The following is a 15,291-nucleotide window of genomic DNA, read 5'->3' on the forward strand; positions in this document are numbered from 1 at the left end:
CACCTTACTGAATTTTACCCTTTTAGATTCTGTTTTAGTTTCCAGCCTCTTACAAGTTCCTTCTTGCAAACGTACCTTTTCTTTGCCCTATTTCTTTAGGGCCAAATACAAACTTTGTTAACATTATTTTGTTGGCAAATCCATATTGATGTGTTCAGTTGATGCAATTATATTGGGGAATTCCACTTTCAGGTAAAAGGAGAGTTTCATTTTAAAGCAAGGGCTTTTGGAGATGATACTTAAAGCTGCAAGGATGACTACTGGGGTAGAGATTCGGTGCATTGTTTTCCACCTTGTGGCATTTTTATCTGGAGACCATGCATTATGATTCTTTTCAAATTACACTGCATAGCTTCTTGTACTTTTACTTAATTGGTCCTCTTTACATCTTAGCTAAGCCTCTGGTTGGCCTAAGCAAAATGTTTTATTGTAGTGAAACACTGGTGTCATGTAGAAGCTAATGGCAAGATGTACAGGCTAGGCCACATGAAGGAATGAAATAGAAAGCAGTTAGAATTCAGGCAGCCATTTTCAAAGCCTCTCTCTCTAGGGCCACATGGTCTCTGAATTAATTTCTCGTTGCTGCTGTAACAAATTACCACACACTTAGTGGCTTAAACAATAAATTTATTCTCTTTAAAAGTGCGGAGGCCCAGAAGTCTGAAAACAATTTCACTGGGCTCCAATCAAGGTGTTGTCAGGGCTGTGTTCCCTCTTGAGACTTAAGGGAGAATCTGTTTCCTTGCCTTTTCCATCTCCTAGAGTTATATTTCTTGTTTTTCTGACTCACGTGCCTTTCTCTATCTTTTCAAAGCAGCGTGACTTTTTTTTTTTTTCCCAGTTGTCACATGGCCTCCTGTAGTAAAGTCTCCCTCTGCCTCTCTCTTATTAAGAGCGCTTGGAGTTATATTTAGGGCCTACCTGGACAAATCATGATACTCTCTGCAGCTCAAGATCCTTAACTTGATCACATCTGCAAAGTACTTTTTGAGCATATAATATTATTTTCACAAGTTTCATGGATTAGGCCCTGGATATTTTTGGGAGCTATTATTTAGTTTACCAGTCTCTAATCATTCCTTCTCTGTCTGCAGCTGTTCATGTTTTTTCTGAAGACCACCTTTCTCTGTTTTGGTATACAAGTACCAAGCATATCTAACCCTCAATGGCAGTCTTAGGTCTTGGGTTCACAAGAGAATAGTTCAGACTAATAGGATAGTAGGTAATAGAATTGAATATTGGTTCCAGATTCCTACAAAGCAGTTTGAAGCCCTAACTTGATCAGATGTCCAACCCTGGTGCAGCTTCCTGTGGCCAAGAGGCAGATTCATGCCTAATAAACGCAGCTTCAGACTCCCTTGGAGAAGGAAATGGCAACCCACTCCAGTACTCTTGCCTGGAAAATTCCATGGATTGAGGAGCCTGGTAGGCTACAGTCCACGGGGTCGCAAAGAGTCAGACACGACTGAGTGACTTCACTTTTACTTTCAGACTCCCTATCCTGTTGATGGGGTGCGGTTCTCAGAGAAAGAAGGAAAAGTAGGGTACCTAAACTGCGGTTGCTGATTTAGTTATAACTAGAGACAGAATAATTGCATGTTCTTGAAAATCGTAATTGGAGTGCTTTGATTGTACCAAAATGGATGAATTCTAATAAGAAATGATAGTTTCATAATGATTTTTATCCCTTTGCTCTTAAAACCAAATGAGAGACAATCTTGCAATTGTGATTGCCCCACATAGCATCATAAGGGGTAAACTCTTACATGTGTAAAAAAGGTAGAGGAAGAAAGAAATGGTCGTCTAAAATTAGAGGAGAGATAGGACCCATAGACAGAGATTTTGATAGCTCTGTGTCTTTACTATTTATATTTCCCCGAGATTGCTGATTTAAATAGCTTTTTGCCATGATTCAAATAGGTTAATCCGGTGGGTGTTGCGATTGCACCCTGGGCCTCTCCTAGTTGCATTGTGACCCTTAAGGTATCTGCCCCCCACCCCAACTGCACCCACCATTTGTAGAGCTCCTGAAGGTTTACTAAGTGGATTCAGCTTCTTCTCAGAGAGAATTGTGTCTGTAGCCCCCCAGGTCATCCCCACATCTTTGAGGATGTCTTCATCCTCAAAGGATGTCACCATCGTATTTTCGCAGCATTCTTACTTTGTACCCTGTGTCTCTAAAATAAACAGGTCTTTTCTGAGTTCTTTCAGATTACTTTCTTTTTAGGTTATGACCAAAATCCTAAGCTTGTGAATGCTTCAGGGGTATCTTTATTTTATATCTGCCTGTCACGTATAGTTCCTAACGTGACAGTTCCGTACTAAAGACTAATTGACGGTCCATTAATTGATGGCACTTGAGATAGAAAAAAATGACCATATTCAACAGTATATTATTTGCCTAGAATCAAATTGCTACCACAGCTGCCTTACTGAATAGGCTCACATGATATGTCTGGTTGGAGCTAGATGCCAACAGATCAGTAAGTGTAGAGTTATTATAATAACTGAAAATCAGTATTAAAATTTCACAAATAAAAACTTTGGTTTGGGAATTTTTATTGGATATTCGAGAATATCAGTTATTGGTGTGAATTTTTCTTTAAAAGATGGAATAGGATTTATGCTAGTAAAATATGTAGTTCCTATTTTTGGTAGGGGGTGTTAATTTTTCACAAATAAAATAAAACCCCCATTTTCAAAACTGTCTTTCTGGTGTGTTCTAAGTTAAAGTGACAGTTGTCTCTTCTTGTCCTCCTAATATATTGCTTAGCAGCATTACAGCAGGTGTTGGCATAAGTGGATATTGGATGTGAGAATGCTGATTATGGAAAGTGGGGAAAATTAAGAATAAAGGGGTTATGTTTAGAAACTGCTGAAGGGTAAGGGGTGCGTCCTGTCAAGGTCTGGGCACCCATCAAATATAGAAAATGTGGGTGCTGACCCACGAGTATATGCAGAGTGCTAGGCTCTAAAACCATCTGGCTTAATGCATTTATATGAGCAAATTAGAGATGTAAATGTGGCCATGCAGGATTAATCACACACTGTGCTGCTCTTTGCTGGTCTCGGTGCCAAATCACATTTCACATTCTTGGTGCTCTGTATGATTTCTTTAGATTTATTACTTTTGTTTGGTATGCCGTTTTTTATATACCATTGATGCTTTACAGTGGAATTTTTTGATGCCTGTACCTGCAACACAGAGGAAAGATCTCAAGGGGAAAGAAAAAAACAGATCAGATCAGCATTGTTTTATATCCTTCCCTCATTCAAATGCTGTCTAACATCTTTGGGAAATTTACTGCTGCCTCTAAGAATCTCTTGGCTTTCTCAGTATCGCCCTGTATTTTCGACCTTTTTTCTCCCCCCGCCCAGCTTTATTGAGGTATAATTGACATATAACATGATATAAAAAACATATACTGCAAAATGATTACCACCATAGGTCATATGACTACCATTTTTTTTCTTGTGATGAGAACATGTAAGATTTACTCTTAGCAACCTTCATTTATATAATACAGTATTATTAACTGTAATCACTTGCTCTACTTTAGATCCCAGAATGTATTCATACTCTAACTTAAAGTTTGTATGCTGTACATTTTTCTAGTTGATATTCTTCATGCCAGGAGCTGGGAAGCTTTTGATTGAGAAAATGTAAACTGACTTGCCTGAGGCGGCAAGCTAAGTCCTGGTGTTCAGAAGCAAACCGTGATCATCACTGAGGCAGAGACTGCGAGCTCTTCCCCAGTGTTCACCCACTTCCTTTCCCATAGCAGTGAGCTCTGCAGTTATTAACGGGACCTTTTGCCACCTAGAACGAAGACTACCCAAACTCATAGCTAGGGTGTATGCATAAAACTGAATTCTGGTCGGTGGGATGTAATCAGTAGTGTCTAGTACAGTTCCTAGGACACCTTTATAGGGAGAGATGTGCTTTTCTTCCTGTCTTATTCTCCTTCCTGTTGGATGGAATGTAGATATCGGCTGGTGGTTAAGTAGCTATTTGAACTGAACTGTACTGACCCCACTCCAGTACTCTTGCCTGGAAAATCCCATGGACGGAGGGGCCTGGTAGGCTACAGTCCATGCGGACGCTAAGAGTCGGACATGACTGAGCGACTTCACTTTCACTTTTCCCTTTCATGCACTGGAGAAGGAAATGGCAACCCACTCCAGTATTCTTGCCTAGAGAATCCCAGGGACGGCGGAGCCTGGTGGGCTGCCGTCTATGGGGTCGCACAGAGTCGGACATGACTGAAGCGACTTAGCAGCAGCAGTAGCAGCAGTACTGAAAGCATGTGTTAAAGATGAGAGAAGGCAAGATAGGGGAATGGATTCTTGATGATAGGGAACATAATGTCATCTCTGGACTTTATTTGTCTAGGAGAAAGTTAAATTTCTGTCTTAGGTAAGCCACTGTTATTTTGAGTTATCTAGTCCCTGATGCTAAAGCTAACCCTGGCTAACATAAGCATTTCAAATAAGACTTATTTTATACCTGTTATAAGCTTGGTTAATTGACCATTTCTAGAATTTAGATATATGCTTTTAAAAATTAAAGGTTAGCTTCTGGTTTTCTTCTCACTATTTATATCTGACCTAATGTATTCCTGCGATTTTCTTACATGTAGAGTTTACCCTAGTGATTGTATTTCAGTAAGACAGCTGAAGAAGAACTTTTTCTCCCGAATGAGAGAAACTAAAGTTTGTAAACCTAAGTCAGTAACCAGAAATGTAAATCTATGATGTTTTATGGTTCTGCTGATTATATACGATCATTGGACACAGAGGCACACAATAGCAGTAAGAAATTTGGGGGAGTCTATAAAATGGAAAGCATCTGTTGTGAAGTCTATAAAAGACCACAGAATCAAGTCATTTGAGATTCTTTTGTGAGTTGAAATTTGCCTTAATATAAATGGCTTCCAAGTGGTATTGCTTCCTTCTGTTCTCAAAGAGGATATTAAAGCAGTGAAGAATGCTGTAGTTTCAGTTCAGTTCAGTCGCTCAGTCGTGTCCGACTCTTTGCGACCCCATGAATTGCAGCACGCCAGGCCTCTCTGTCCATCACCAACTCCCGGAGTCTACCCAAACCCATGTCCATCGAGTTGGTGATGCCATCCAACCATCTCATCCTCTGTCGTCCCCTTCTCCTCCCGCCCCCAATCCTACCCAGCATTAGGGACTTTTCCGATGAGTTAACCCTTCGCATGAGGTGGCCAAAGTATTGGAGTTTCAGCTTCAACATCAGACTTTCCAATGAACAGCCAGGATTGATCTCTTTTAGGATGGACTGGTTGGATCTCCTTGCAGTCCAAGGGACTCTCAAGAGTCTTCTCCAACACCACAGTTCAAAAGCATCAATTCTGCGGCGCTCAGCTTTCTTTACCGTCCAACTCTCACATCCATACATGACCACTGGAAAAACCATAGCCTGGACTAGACGGACTTTTGTTGGCAAAGTAATGTCTCTGCTTTTAAATATGCTACCTAGGTTGGCCATAACCTTCCTTCCAAGGAGTAAGCGTCTTTTAATTTCATGGCTGCAATCACCATCAGCAGTGATTTTGGAGCCCCCCAAAATAAAGTCTGACACTGTTTCCACTGTTTCCCCATCTATTTCCCATGAAGTGATGGGACCAGATGCCATGATCTTAGTTTTCTGAACATTGAGCTTTAAGCCAACTTTTTCACTCTCCTCTTTCACCTTCATCAAGAGGCTCTTTAGTTCTTCTTCACTTTCTGCCATAAGGCTGGTGTCATCCGCATATCTGAGGTTATTGATATTTCTCCCGGCAATCTTGATTCCAGCTTGTGTTTCTTCCAGCCCAGTGTTTCTCATGATGTACTCTGCATATAAGTTAAATAAGCAGGGTGACAATATACAGCCTTGACGTACTCCTTTTCCTATTTGGAACCAGTCTGTTGTTCCATGTCCAGTTCTAACTGTTGCTTCCTGACCTGCTGTAGTTTAGTTAAGTAAAAATCCTGGGAGGATCAACATCGGGTAAATATCTTCTCTTCCAGTGTTGAAAATGAAATGATAATAGGGTAACTTTGAGATAGTAATAGAAAAAGTAAAGATGAAATGCAAGTTCTGATACTGAGAGAGAAGGAGGGTATTTCATTTTATTTTATTTTATTTTATTTTTTAAAGGTATTTCATTTTAAATTCTGTTCTAAGAAAGACAAAAGTGTGAGGATTTTTTTTTTCTCTTCTGAAGTGAGCAAATGAAGGCCAACAAAATCTTACCATACACTAATTTAGTCTTTTTCATAGATAGGGAAAATCTTTCTTAAATAAAATTGAAAAGTAAGCATCATCAAGAGACTGTAAAAAATAGACACATAATCAGGAAAATGAAGGTGCTGATATGATAAATTAGCATCTGGCTCCCTTAACCATCTTATGGAGCTACAAACATGACATGGCTTTGTTTTCCTGTAATCACTTTCTTCAGCCATGTTCTGTGAAATCCCTCTTTTTGAGCAGATTCTTGATTCCATAACTTTGTGTATACTTTAATGCAGGAGACCCAAGTTCGATCTCTGGGTCGGGAAGATCCCCTGGAGAAGGAAATAGCAACCCACTCCAGTACTCTTGCCTGGAAGGTCCCGTGGATGGAGAAGCCTGGTAGGCTGCAGCCCATGGGGTCGCAAAGAGTTGGACATGACTGAGCGATTTCACTTTCCACTTTAGAATATTTAAAAAATTCCAGTTTAAAACTCCAATAGTATATCCAGTTTAAAGTTCTTCCCTTCCGCTTTGTCCAAAGCCAGTGGCTCAGGCTTCATCATGAAAAAAATTTTCCCTATCTCTTCTGGGTCTCTAGCTCTTCCAATGAGTTAGACGGAAGTGGGAAGAGTTTAATGTCTCACTTAACTGGTCCAGTTGTCGCTCACTCAGTGTTGATTGTTTCAGTTTCTCTGGTCTCCATTGGCAGGTGTCCAAATGCTAGTTCTCTTATGGAGGCACAGGTATGAATATTTTGAAGGGCCCTTTAGGAACGTCTCCATTGCAGTTTCTTAATATTAGAGACTAAGTTCCAGTTCTGTCTCTTCCAGCCTCTCTGAGGTTCCACCTCTAGTGATACAATCTAAAGCCTCCTGCTACTGGAATCCCCTTGCCTCCAGGCAGTCTTCCTAGGTAAGGTACCAGCAAGATATCCCAAGTCACCTTCTGTGATAACTGAATTTGGAAGTTCTTAAATCTTTGCCGTGCCAGTTGATAGGAGTTCAACCTATTCCACTGTTGCCCCTTTCTGCTTGTTTTCTCAAATTATCAGAGCAGATCAACTATTCATTGCCTAGTAGTTCTTAAAGTGTAGTCTTTAGAGCAGCAGCAGCGTCACCTGGAAATTTGTGAGAGATGTAAATTCTTCAGCCTGATGGGGCCCGTTTGTCTGTATTTTAATGTGCTTGAACAGCTGGTGGGATATCCAGATGGTGAATGAGTTTCTCTTACCACAGATACTCTCAATGATTAATTATTGTATTTGGAATATAATGTAGCCATTATAAGTGAGTGGAGGTAGCTCATGACATGTCATAGATATTCTTTGGGGTGGAGAGACAAGTTACAGGTCCATATGTAAAGTGTTACCTCGTGTGAGTTGAAAAAATTGTTTGAATATACCTGGAAGAGTTCAGGCGGTAATGGGAAGGAGGAGTTAAATTTTTTATTTTGTAGTCTTTTTTATTTTTTAGTCTTCTATCTGTTCACATTTTACCATAATATATTTTAACTTTATAATTACAACTAATTTAACAAAAAAGTATCTCACCATAATCAACCTTTACTTGTGACCTTATCTCTGTACTTCAACGTCCTAGTTCTAAAACCTTCAAGTTAACATATTTCAACTCTGACCTGGCTTCTTTCATTTATTCAGCTTTTATCCTGATAATCTTAGTTGTATTTCCTTTTAGGGTCTCATCAGAGAGCTATTATTTTCCCAAATAGTCTGAGATTCACTTCTGTATTTGTTTTGTTTTATTTTCAATTTTTTTTTTTATTGTGGTAAAACATAATAACAGAAAATTTGCTGATATTTAATCCTTTTTTTCAATGAACATACTCCTCCACCTCCCTATTCCTCCTCCACAGGACAAGCAACATTTCCTGATAGGACAGCCTTGAAATTAATAGCTATAACCAAGTCTGGGCTGTTTGAGAGTAGAGGACGATCCAGAACAGAAGGTACACACAGAAGATCAGAGTCAGATAATATATAGGTCAGGTATCAAGTTGTTCATGAGGGCAAGAGCCAGGCTTTGGGTGAGATTTCTGAGTATTCAGAGACAGGGAAGAAAAAACTTGGATAAGGAGTAGGTACCAAGTGATTAGGACTCAGTTTAGGAGATTGAGGATTAAACATAAGATAATTGATTGCATTGCTAATATGGAACAACAGCAGTAACATGAAAAGAGTTTGCTAATATATATTTTCTGCAAAAAGCAGAAACTGATCTTGGAGTATGAGTGGACTTGACCTGACCTGGAAGAGGTAAGTAGGTGGCACTTTGAGAGAAAGGTTGGAGGGCAAGGCAGTTTGTGTCAGGCTCCACTTACTTTCTTTAGACTTTGTATTAGAAAAAAAGAGTAAGATCTTTGGAGTAGGAATATAAAAACTCCCAAGCTAAACCACTTACCACTTCTACCTCCCTCTGTCAAAACACACACACACACACACACACACACACACACACACACACACACACACACACACACACACACACACACACACACACACACACACACACACACACACACACACACACACACACACACACACACACACACACACACATGACCTGATGAAATAAGACTACACTTTTATTAATAGGGAAAATATTTCAGTATTACCTTTCAGAAACTGACTTTTAAAAAAGATTAAAGCTTCTTATTTAGTAACATATCTTTTGATGTTTCTGTCTTTACCAAATCCTGGTTTGTATCAGAACTGCTATTTCTGGGGAGATTATTGAGAAAGTTATTGAAAAACAGGCTTAGATACATCTGGAATTTTTCAAATTGTCTCACCCATTTCAGTACTTTTTAGATATAAGTTTAAATGAAGTCCATACTATCTTCAAGCTAAAATTTCCTGGGTTTTGCTTTTTGGATGAATATGTTATCTTTCTTCCCTTCCTCCTGCCCTTTCATCCTTCCTCTGTCTTTCAGTCCTCAGACCAGGTCCCTTATCCATTTAAATGCATTTTTATTATTATTTTGAATTTTACTCTAAGTTTTTTGAGGTAAAACTTTAAACAGGGTTTTATATAAAATTAAAGCAAAAATAATTTATATATAGAAACATTTATATATTTATATATAAATTTATAAATATAACATTTATATATTATACATGTAGAAACATTTTATATGTAGAAAGTCTAAGTAAGTTGACTGAGATATAGAATAAGTGAGAGTGCAGTAAAATAAGTAGCATTACACTTGGCAGGTATGAAAATTGTGACTTACTTGTCATTAAGATCTGACTACTTCAGGTAGCAGAGGTTTTTTTTAAGATTTGTTTTTCTTCATTTGGAACTGATTCTGACACAGAATAGTCACTGTGTTTTAGGATTGGAATTTAAAAATCTTATCTTTGAGTTGGTGATGCTAAAGTTGGTGAGAATTATAGGAAACAACCTTTCCACCTACTTTTTGGAGGCAGTCAGAAAAGTTTGTGTACAGGAATTTTTTTTTTTTTTAAGAGTTTATAGTCATAGATGAACCATATTAGGCTAGCATATAAAGGTTGTTATAAAGGTTAGTTTCATCTTTATTTGGCCTTTTTAGCTTTGTTCTGTTTCATTGGCTCTAATGTGTGTAAAAAGGCAAAATGGCTGTCTGAGGAGGCCTTACAGATAGCTGGGAAGAGAAGAGAAGCGAAAAGCAAAGGAGAAAAGGAAAGATATTCCCATCTGAATGCGGAGTTCCAAAGAATAGCAAGGAGAGATAAGAAAGCCTTCCTCAGCGATCAGTGCAAAGAAATAGAGGAAAACAACAGATTGGGAAAGACTAGAGATCTCTTCAAGAAAATTAGAGATACCAAAGGAACATTTCATGCAAAGATAGGCTCAATAAAGGACAGAAATGGTATGGACCTAACAGAAGCAGAAGATATTAAGAAGAGGTGGCGAGAATACACAGAAAAACTGTACAAAAAAGATCTTCACAATCCAGATAATCACGATGGTGTGATCACTCACCTAGAGCCAGACATCCTGGAATGTGAAGTCAAGTGGGCCTTAGAAAGCATCACTACGAACAAAGCTAGTGGAGGTGATGGAATTCCAGTTGAGCTATGTCAAATCCTGAAAGATGATGCTGTGAAAGTGCTGCACTCGATATGCCAGCAAATTTGGAAAACTCAGCAGTGGCCACAGGACTGGAAAAGGTCAGTTTTCGTTCCAATCCCAAAGAAAGGCAATGCCAAAGAATGCTCAAACTACCGCACAATTGCACTCATCTCACATGCTAGTAAAGTAATGCTCAAAATTCTCCAAGCCAGGCTTCAGCAATACGTGAACCGTGAACTTCCAGATGTTCAAGCTGGATTTAGAAAAGGCAGAGGAACCAGAGATCAAATTGCCAACATTCACTGGATCAAGGCAGAATCAAGGGAATTCCAAAAGAAACATCTACTTCTGCTCCATTGACTACACTAAGCCTCTGACTGTGTGGATCACAATAAACTGTGGACAATTCTGAAAGAGATGGGAATACCAGACCACCTGACCTGTCTCTTGAGAAACCTGTATGCAGGTCAGGAAGCAACAGTTAGAACTGGACATGGAACAACAGACTGGTTCCAAATAGGAAAAGGAGTACGTCAAGGCTGTATATTGTCACCCTGCTTATTTAACTTATATGCAGAGTACATCATGAGAAACGCTGGGCTGGAAGAAACACAAGCTGGAATCAAGATTGCCGGGAGAAATATCAATAACCTCAGATATGCAGATGACACCACCCTTATGGCAGAAATTGAAGAAGAACTAAAGAGCCTCTCGATGAAAGTGAAAGAGGACAGTGAAAAAGTTGGCTTAAAGCTCAACGTTCAGAAAACTAAGATCATGGCATCTGGTCCCATCACTTCATGGGAAACAGATGGGGAAACAGTGGAAACAGTGTCAGACTTTATTTTGGGGGGCTCCAAAATCACTGCTGATGGTGATTGCAGCCATGAAATTAAAAGACGCTTACTCCTTGGAAGGAAGGTTATGGCCAACCTAAGTAGCATATTTAAAAGCCGAGACATTACTTTGCCAACAAATGTCCATCTAGTCAAGGCTATGGTTTTTCCAGTGGTCATGTATGGATGTGAGAGTTGGACGGTAAAGAAAGCTGAGCGCCGCAGAATTGATGCTTTTGAACTGTGGTGTTGGAGAAGACTCTTGAGAGTCCCTTGGACTGCAAGGAGATCCAATCAATCCATCCTAAAAGAGATCAATCCTGGGTGTTCATTGGAAGGACTGATGTTGAAGCTGAAACTCCAATACTTTGGCCACCTCATGCGAAGAGTTGACTCATTGGAAAAGACCCTAATGCTAGGAAGGATTGGGGGCAGGAGGAGAAGGGGACGACAAAGGATGAGATTGTTGGATGGCATCACTGACTTGATGGACATGGGATTGGGTAGACTCCGGGAGTTGGTGATGGACAGGAAGGCCTGGCGTGCTGCAATTCATGGTGTCGCAAAGAGTCGGACAAGACTGAGTGACTGAACGTGTGTAAACAAGACACCGTGTAGAGCCATGGTGTTCTTAGTAGAATAATGTGAAATATTGACATATTTTATCTTTCAGATGCTCTATAGATGGTAATTATAGAAAATGGTTACAGTAAATTAATATCATCAGCACATGTCCATGGATAAAATAACGCATTCAACCGAGAATGTTGTTGATCTGTTCTCTCAACTTTCCATGCTGACATCAGTCTGCTGATTTTTTATTTTTGTTGTCTGGTGCTAGAAGGAGAATGATAGCTCATGCCAAAGAATTAAAAATTTATGAGAGGAAGAGTTTTAAATAAAGAGAATTATATATTAACTTAAATTTTCTGTGAATTGGGGAAAGCTGATCACTTTTTTAAAAAATAAAGCATTATTGTGATACTTTTTACATACCATAACGTTTGCCCTTTTAAGAGTGTAGAATTTAGTGGTTTTTCTTTTATTCACTAAGTTGTGCAACCACTATCCAATTCTAAATCATTTTCATCTCTCTCCAAAGAAATCCTGTACCCATTAGCAGCCATTCTTCCTGTCTCCTAACTGCTCCCCAGCTTCACCTGCCCTCCCCGCCCCCTTACCCCCCACCCCTCCCGACCCTGGCAACCACTCACCAGTTGACTTTCTGTCTCTACAAATTTGCCTGTTCTGGACATTTTGCATAAATGGAACCATATAGTATGTGTCACTTTCTTCTTTAGCAGCAGAACATCTGAATGTAAGTCTGAAAACATTAGCATTCTTACCAAAGCAAATTTGAACAAAACTTCAGTAGTATTTCTAGACTGGATTTGTGTAGCATCCCAGGAGGTGGGTTTTGATTTGATGATAGATTTGATTTAATTTGATAATAGATTTGAGGATGATAGATTCATCAGCCCAATGAATGGAGCATTTCAAGGAGGTGCTCTTTTGTTTAGAATTATTAGTGTTGTAAGTGGGAGGACTACCTAGTAGAAATGTGAACATGAAAACACTTTAAGATACTAAATGGAAAAGGAAAATAATTTTAAATAGTGTTTGTACATTTTGGTTTAATCTTTAAGCCTTCTTTGGTAGTTATTTGCTATTCAACCTTTGCCGTTTACAATGTATAGCTAATCCCAGCTACTAACATGAACAATCATCTTTTGCACTGTGTCCTATGTGCAGAACACTACCAGTAATTGTGTTAGATGATAAGAGTGTTTCTGTGGGAGGTGGATCTTCTGAAATACCTTTCATGCAAGTCAGTTTTTGACTTATATGTGCATTCAGAATAAACCGAAAATTCTTTATGATCTTAACTGCTGTTCCTTAATTTGGTAATCAGTGTCCACTATCTGGCCCATTCATGTACTCTTGAAGTAGGAAGAAAAAGCCCTGTCTTGTTTTTATATCAATGGCCGGATAGACAGCACTTTAAAAAATTAGCATATGAATGTTTTGACTATCTCACTTAAGACAGCCTGTCAGTTTGGCAGCTCTGCGCCTGTTATTTCTGTGTCTTCTCTTTTCTCATTTTCATGTTTTGACAAATAAGATTGTACTTTTGACAAGTGATTTGTACTTCATCTAAGGTTTTCAAAGTGTTTTTAATTTATTTATTAAACTATCTAAAGATCATTTTATCCACGCATTTTTAGGTAACGTAAGATTCTCTTTAGTACAAATGAAAATAGAAAGGGATAGTACTGAAGTTCTTGCAATAAAAAACATTATTGGACAATAATTATATTTCAGAAGCTTATATTTTTTCACTTGAGCATTTTCAGACTTAGCCCAGAGCATAGTACTGATTTAAGGGGAAAAGCCCTTCTGGCGTTACTTGGGAGAGTGTATCTTTTGGAACTGAAGGTGTTTCCAAATGTTGTTGTTCAGTCGCTTAGTCGTGTCTGACTCTTTGATACCCCATGGTCTGTATCACGCCAGGCTTCCCTGTTCTTCACCATCTCCCGAAGCTTTCTCAAATCCTTTGGTAAATGAGTAAATGCTGTGCTGAAAATTTTATTGCTAAAGGAAATTCTGTCTGTTTAATCTTATCATATGGCTAACATTAAATTCACTGATTCATTGAATGAATATTTAATGAGTACTTAATATGTGTTGGGACCTGTTTGAAGTACTGGACTTAGAGCGGTGAGCAAGATAGATACCACTCTCTAGAATTTAGAATCTATTGAGTGACATAGTGATCAAATGAGTAAATAATGCATTTTCAAACTGTAATATGTGGATGTGGCTTGAAGAAAACAAAGTAAGAATATATACTGAATTTGGGGTGGGGAGTTGATTTTGTTCAGGAGTACTCCTTGAGGACTTGCTATTTATATTTGAAAAGAGACTCAAAATATTGAGAAGGAATACCTACTCTGGAGGAAGAGATTTCCAGGCAGACAAAACTGTAACCACTGAGGTCATGAAGGAAGCATAACAAGGTAGGTCTCTGGCCACAGTTAAAGAAGAGTATGGTAAGAGATGAGGGTGAAAAGTAGAGGCTAGATGATGTAGGGCCTTGCAAGACATGGTAGAGGCTTTTTTTTTTTTATACTTTGTGCAAAGGGAAGCCTTAACGTGGTTTTCAAATGGGGAACTGCATTATCTAATTTATATTATTATTTTTTTAAATTAGTTTATTTTCTATTTTTTAACTTTACAAGGTTGAATTTGTTTTGCCATACATTGACATGAATCCATCATGGGTGTACATGTTTTCCCCTTCCAGAACCCCGCTTCCACCTCCTTCCCCATCCCATCCCTCCAGGTCATCCCGGTGCACCAGCCCCGGGGCACCCTGTATCATGCATTGAACCTGGACTGACTATTCGTTTCACATATGATAATTTACATGCTTCCATTGAAAAATCATTCTGGCTTCCCTGGTAGCTCAGCTGGTAAAGAATCCGCCTGCAATGCGGAAGACCCTGGTTCGATTCCTGGGTCGGGAAGATCCACTGGAGAAGGGATGCGTGACCTACTCCAGTATTCTTGGGTTTCCCTTGTGGCTCAGCTAGTAAAGAATCCACCTGCAATGTGGGAGACCTGAGTTCGATCCCTGGCTTGGGAAGATCCCCTGGAGAAGCGAGCGGCTACCCACTCAGTATTCTGACCATGGAGAATTCCAGGGACTGTATATAGTCCATGGAGTCACAAAGAGTCAGACATGACTGAGTGACATTCACTTTCACAGAGAGACTGGATCACAGGAGGCAGAGTGAAGCTCTTGTAGTTGTCCAGTTGATATTCATGACTACTGTGGCTAAAGAAGAAGGGGTAGAGGTGATGCGAAGTGGCAGGATGTGAGTTAGAATTTGTAGGTAGAAAGTTGAGGACTTGCTAGTGTGTTAGATGTTGAGGGCAAGCAAAGGAGCAGAATCCAAAGTAACTTTTAATTTTTTGGCCTGAGCTGCTGGAGGAATAGAGATGCCATTAACTGAGATAAAATAAAGAATGAAGAATGACCAGATTACTGGGGGAAAGTCAAGAGTTTTGTTGAGATGTCTGAGATGTTCTGTTAGATATCTTAGTTAAGATGTTGAGTAGGCAGCTATTCATATAA

The 15,291-nt window shown here is 39.2% G+C and overlaps 1 protein-coding gene and 1 long non-coding RNA gene across 3 annotated transcripts in view; both read left to right on the plus strand.

Annotated features, from left to right (window-relative positions):
* Positions 1-15,291, plus strand: part of TTC28 (tetratricopeptide repeat domain 28) — a 581,567-nt gene that overhangs the window by 142,369 nt on the left and 423,907 nt on the right. The gene's annotated exons all lie outside the window — the stretch shown is intronic.
* On the plus strand, positions 1,929-12,029 carry LOC145526626 (uncharacterized). The gene is made up of 2 exons (XR_014069035.1): positions 1,929-5,011; positions 11,722-12,029. It is a non-coding gene; the product is annotated as an uncharacterized LOC145526626 (long non-coding RNA).

The sequence above is a fragment of the Giraffa tippelskirchi genome, chromosome 11 (genome assembly GCF_054371585.1).
Source record: "Giraffa tippelskirchi isolate mGirTip1 chromosome 11, T2T-mGirTip1v1.2.pri, whole genome shotgun sequence".
NCBI classification, from domain to species: Eukaryota; Metazoa; Chordata; class Mammalia; order Artiodactyla; family Giraffidae; genus Giraffa; species Giraffa tippelskirchi.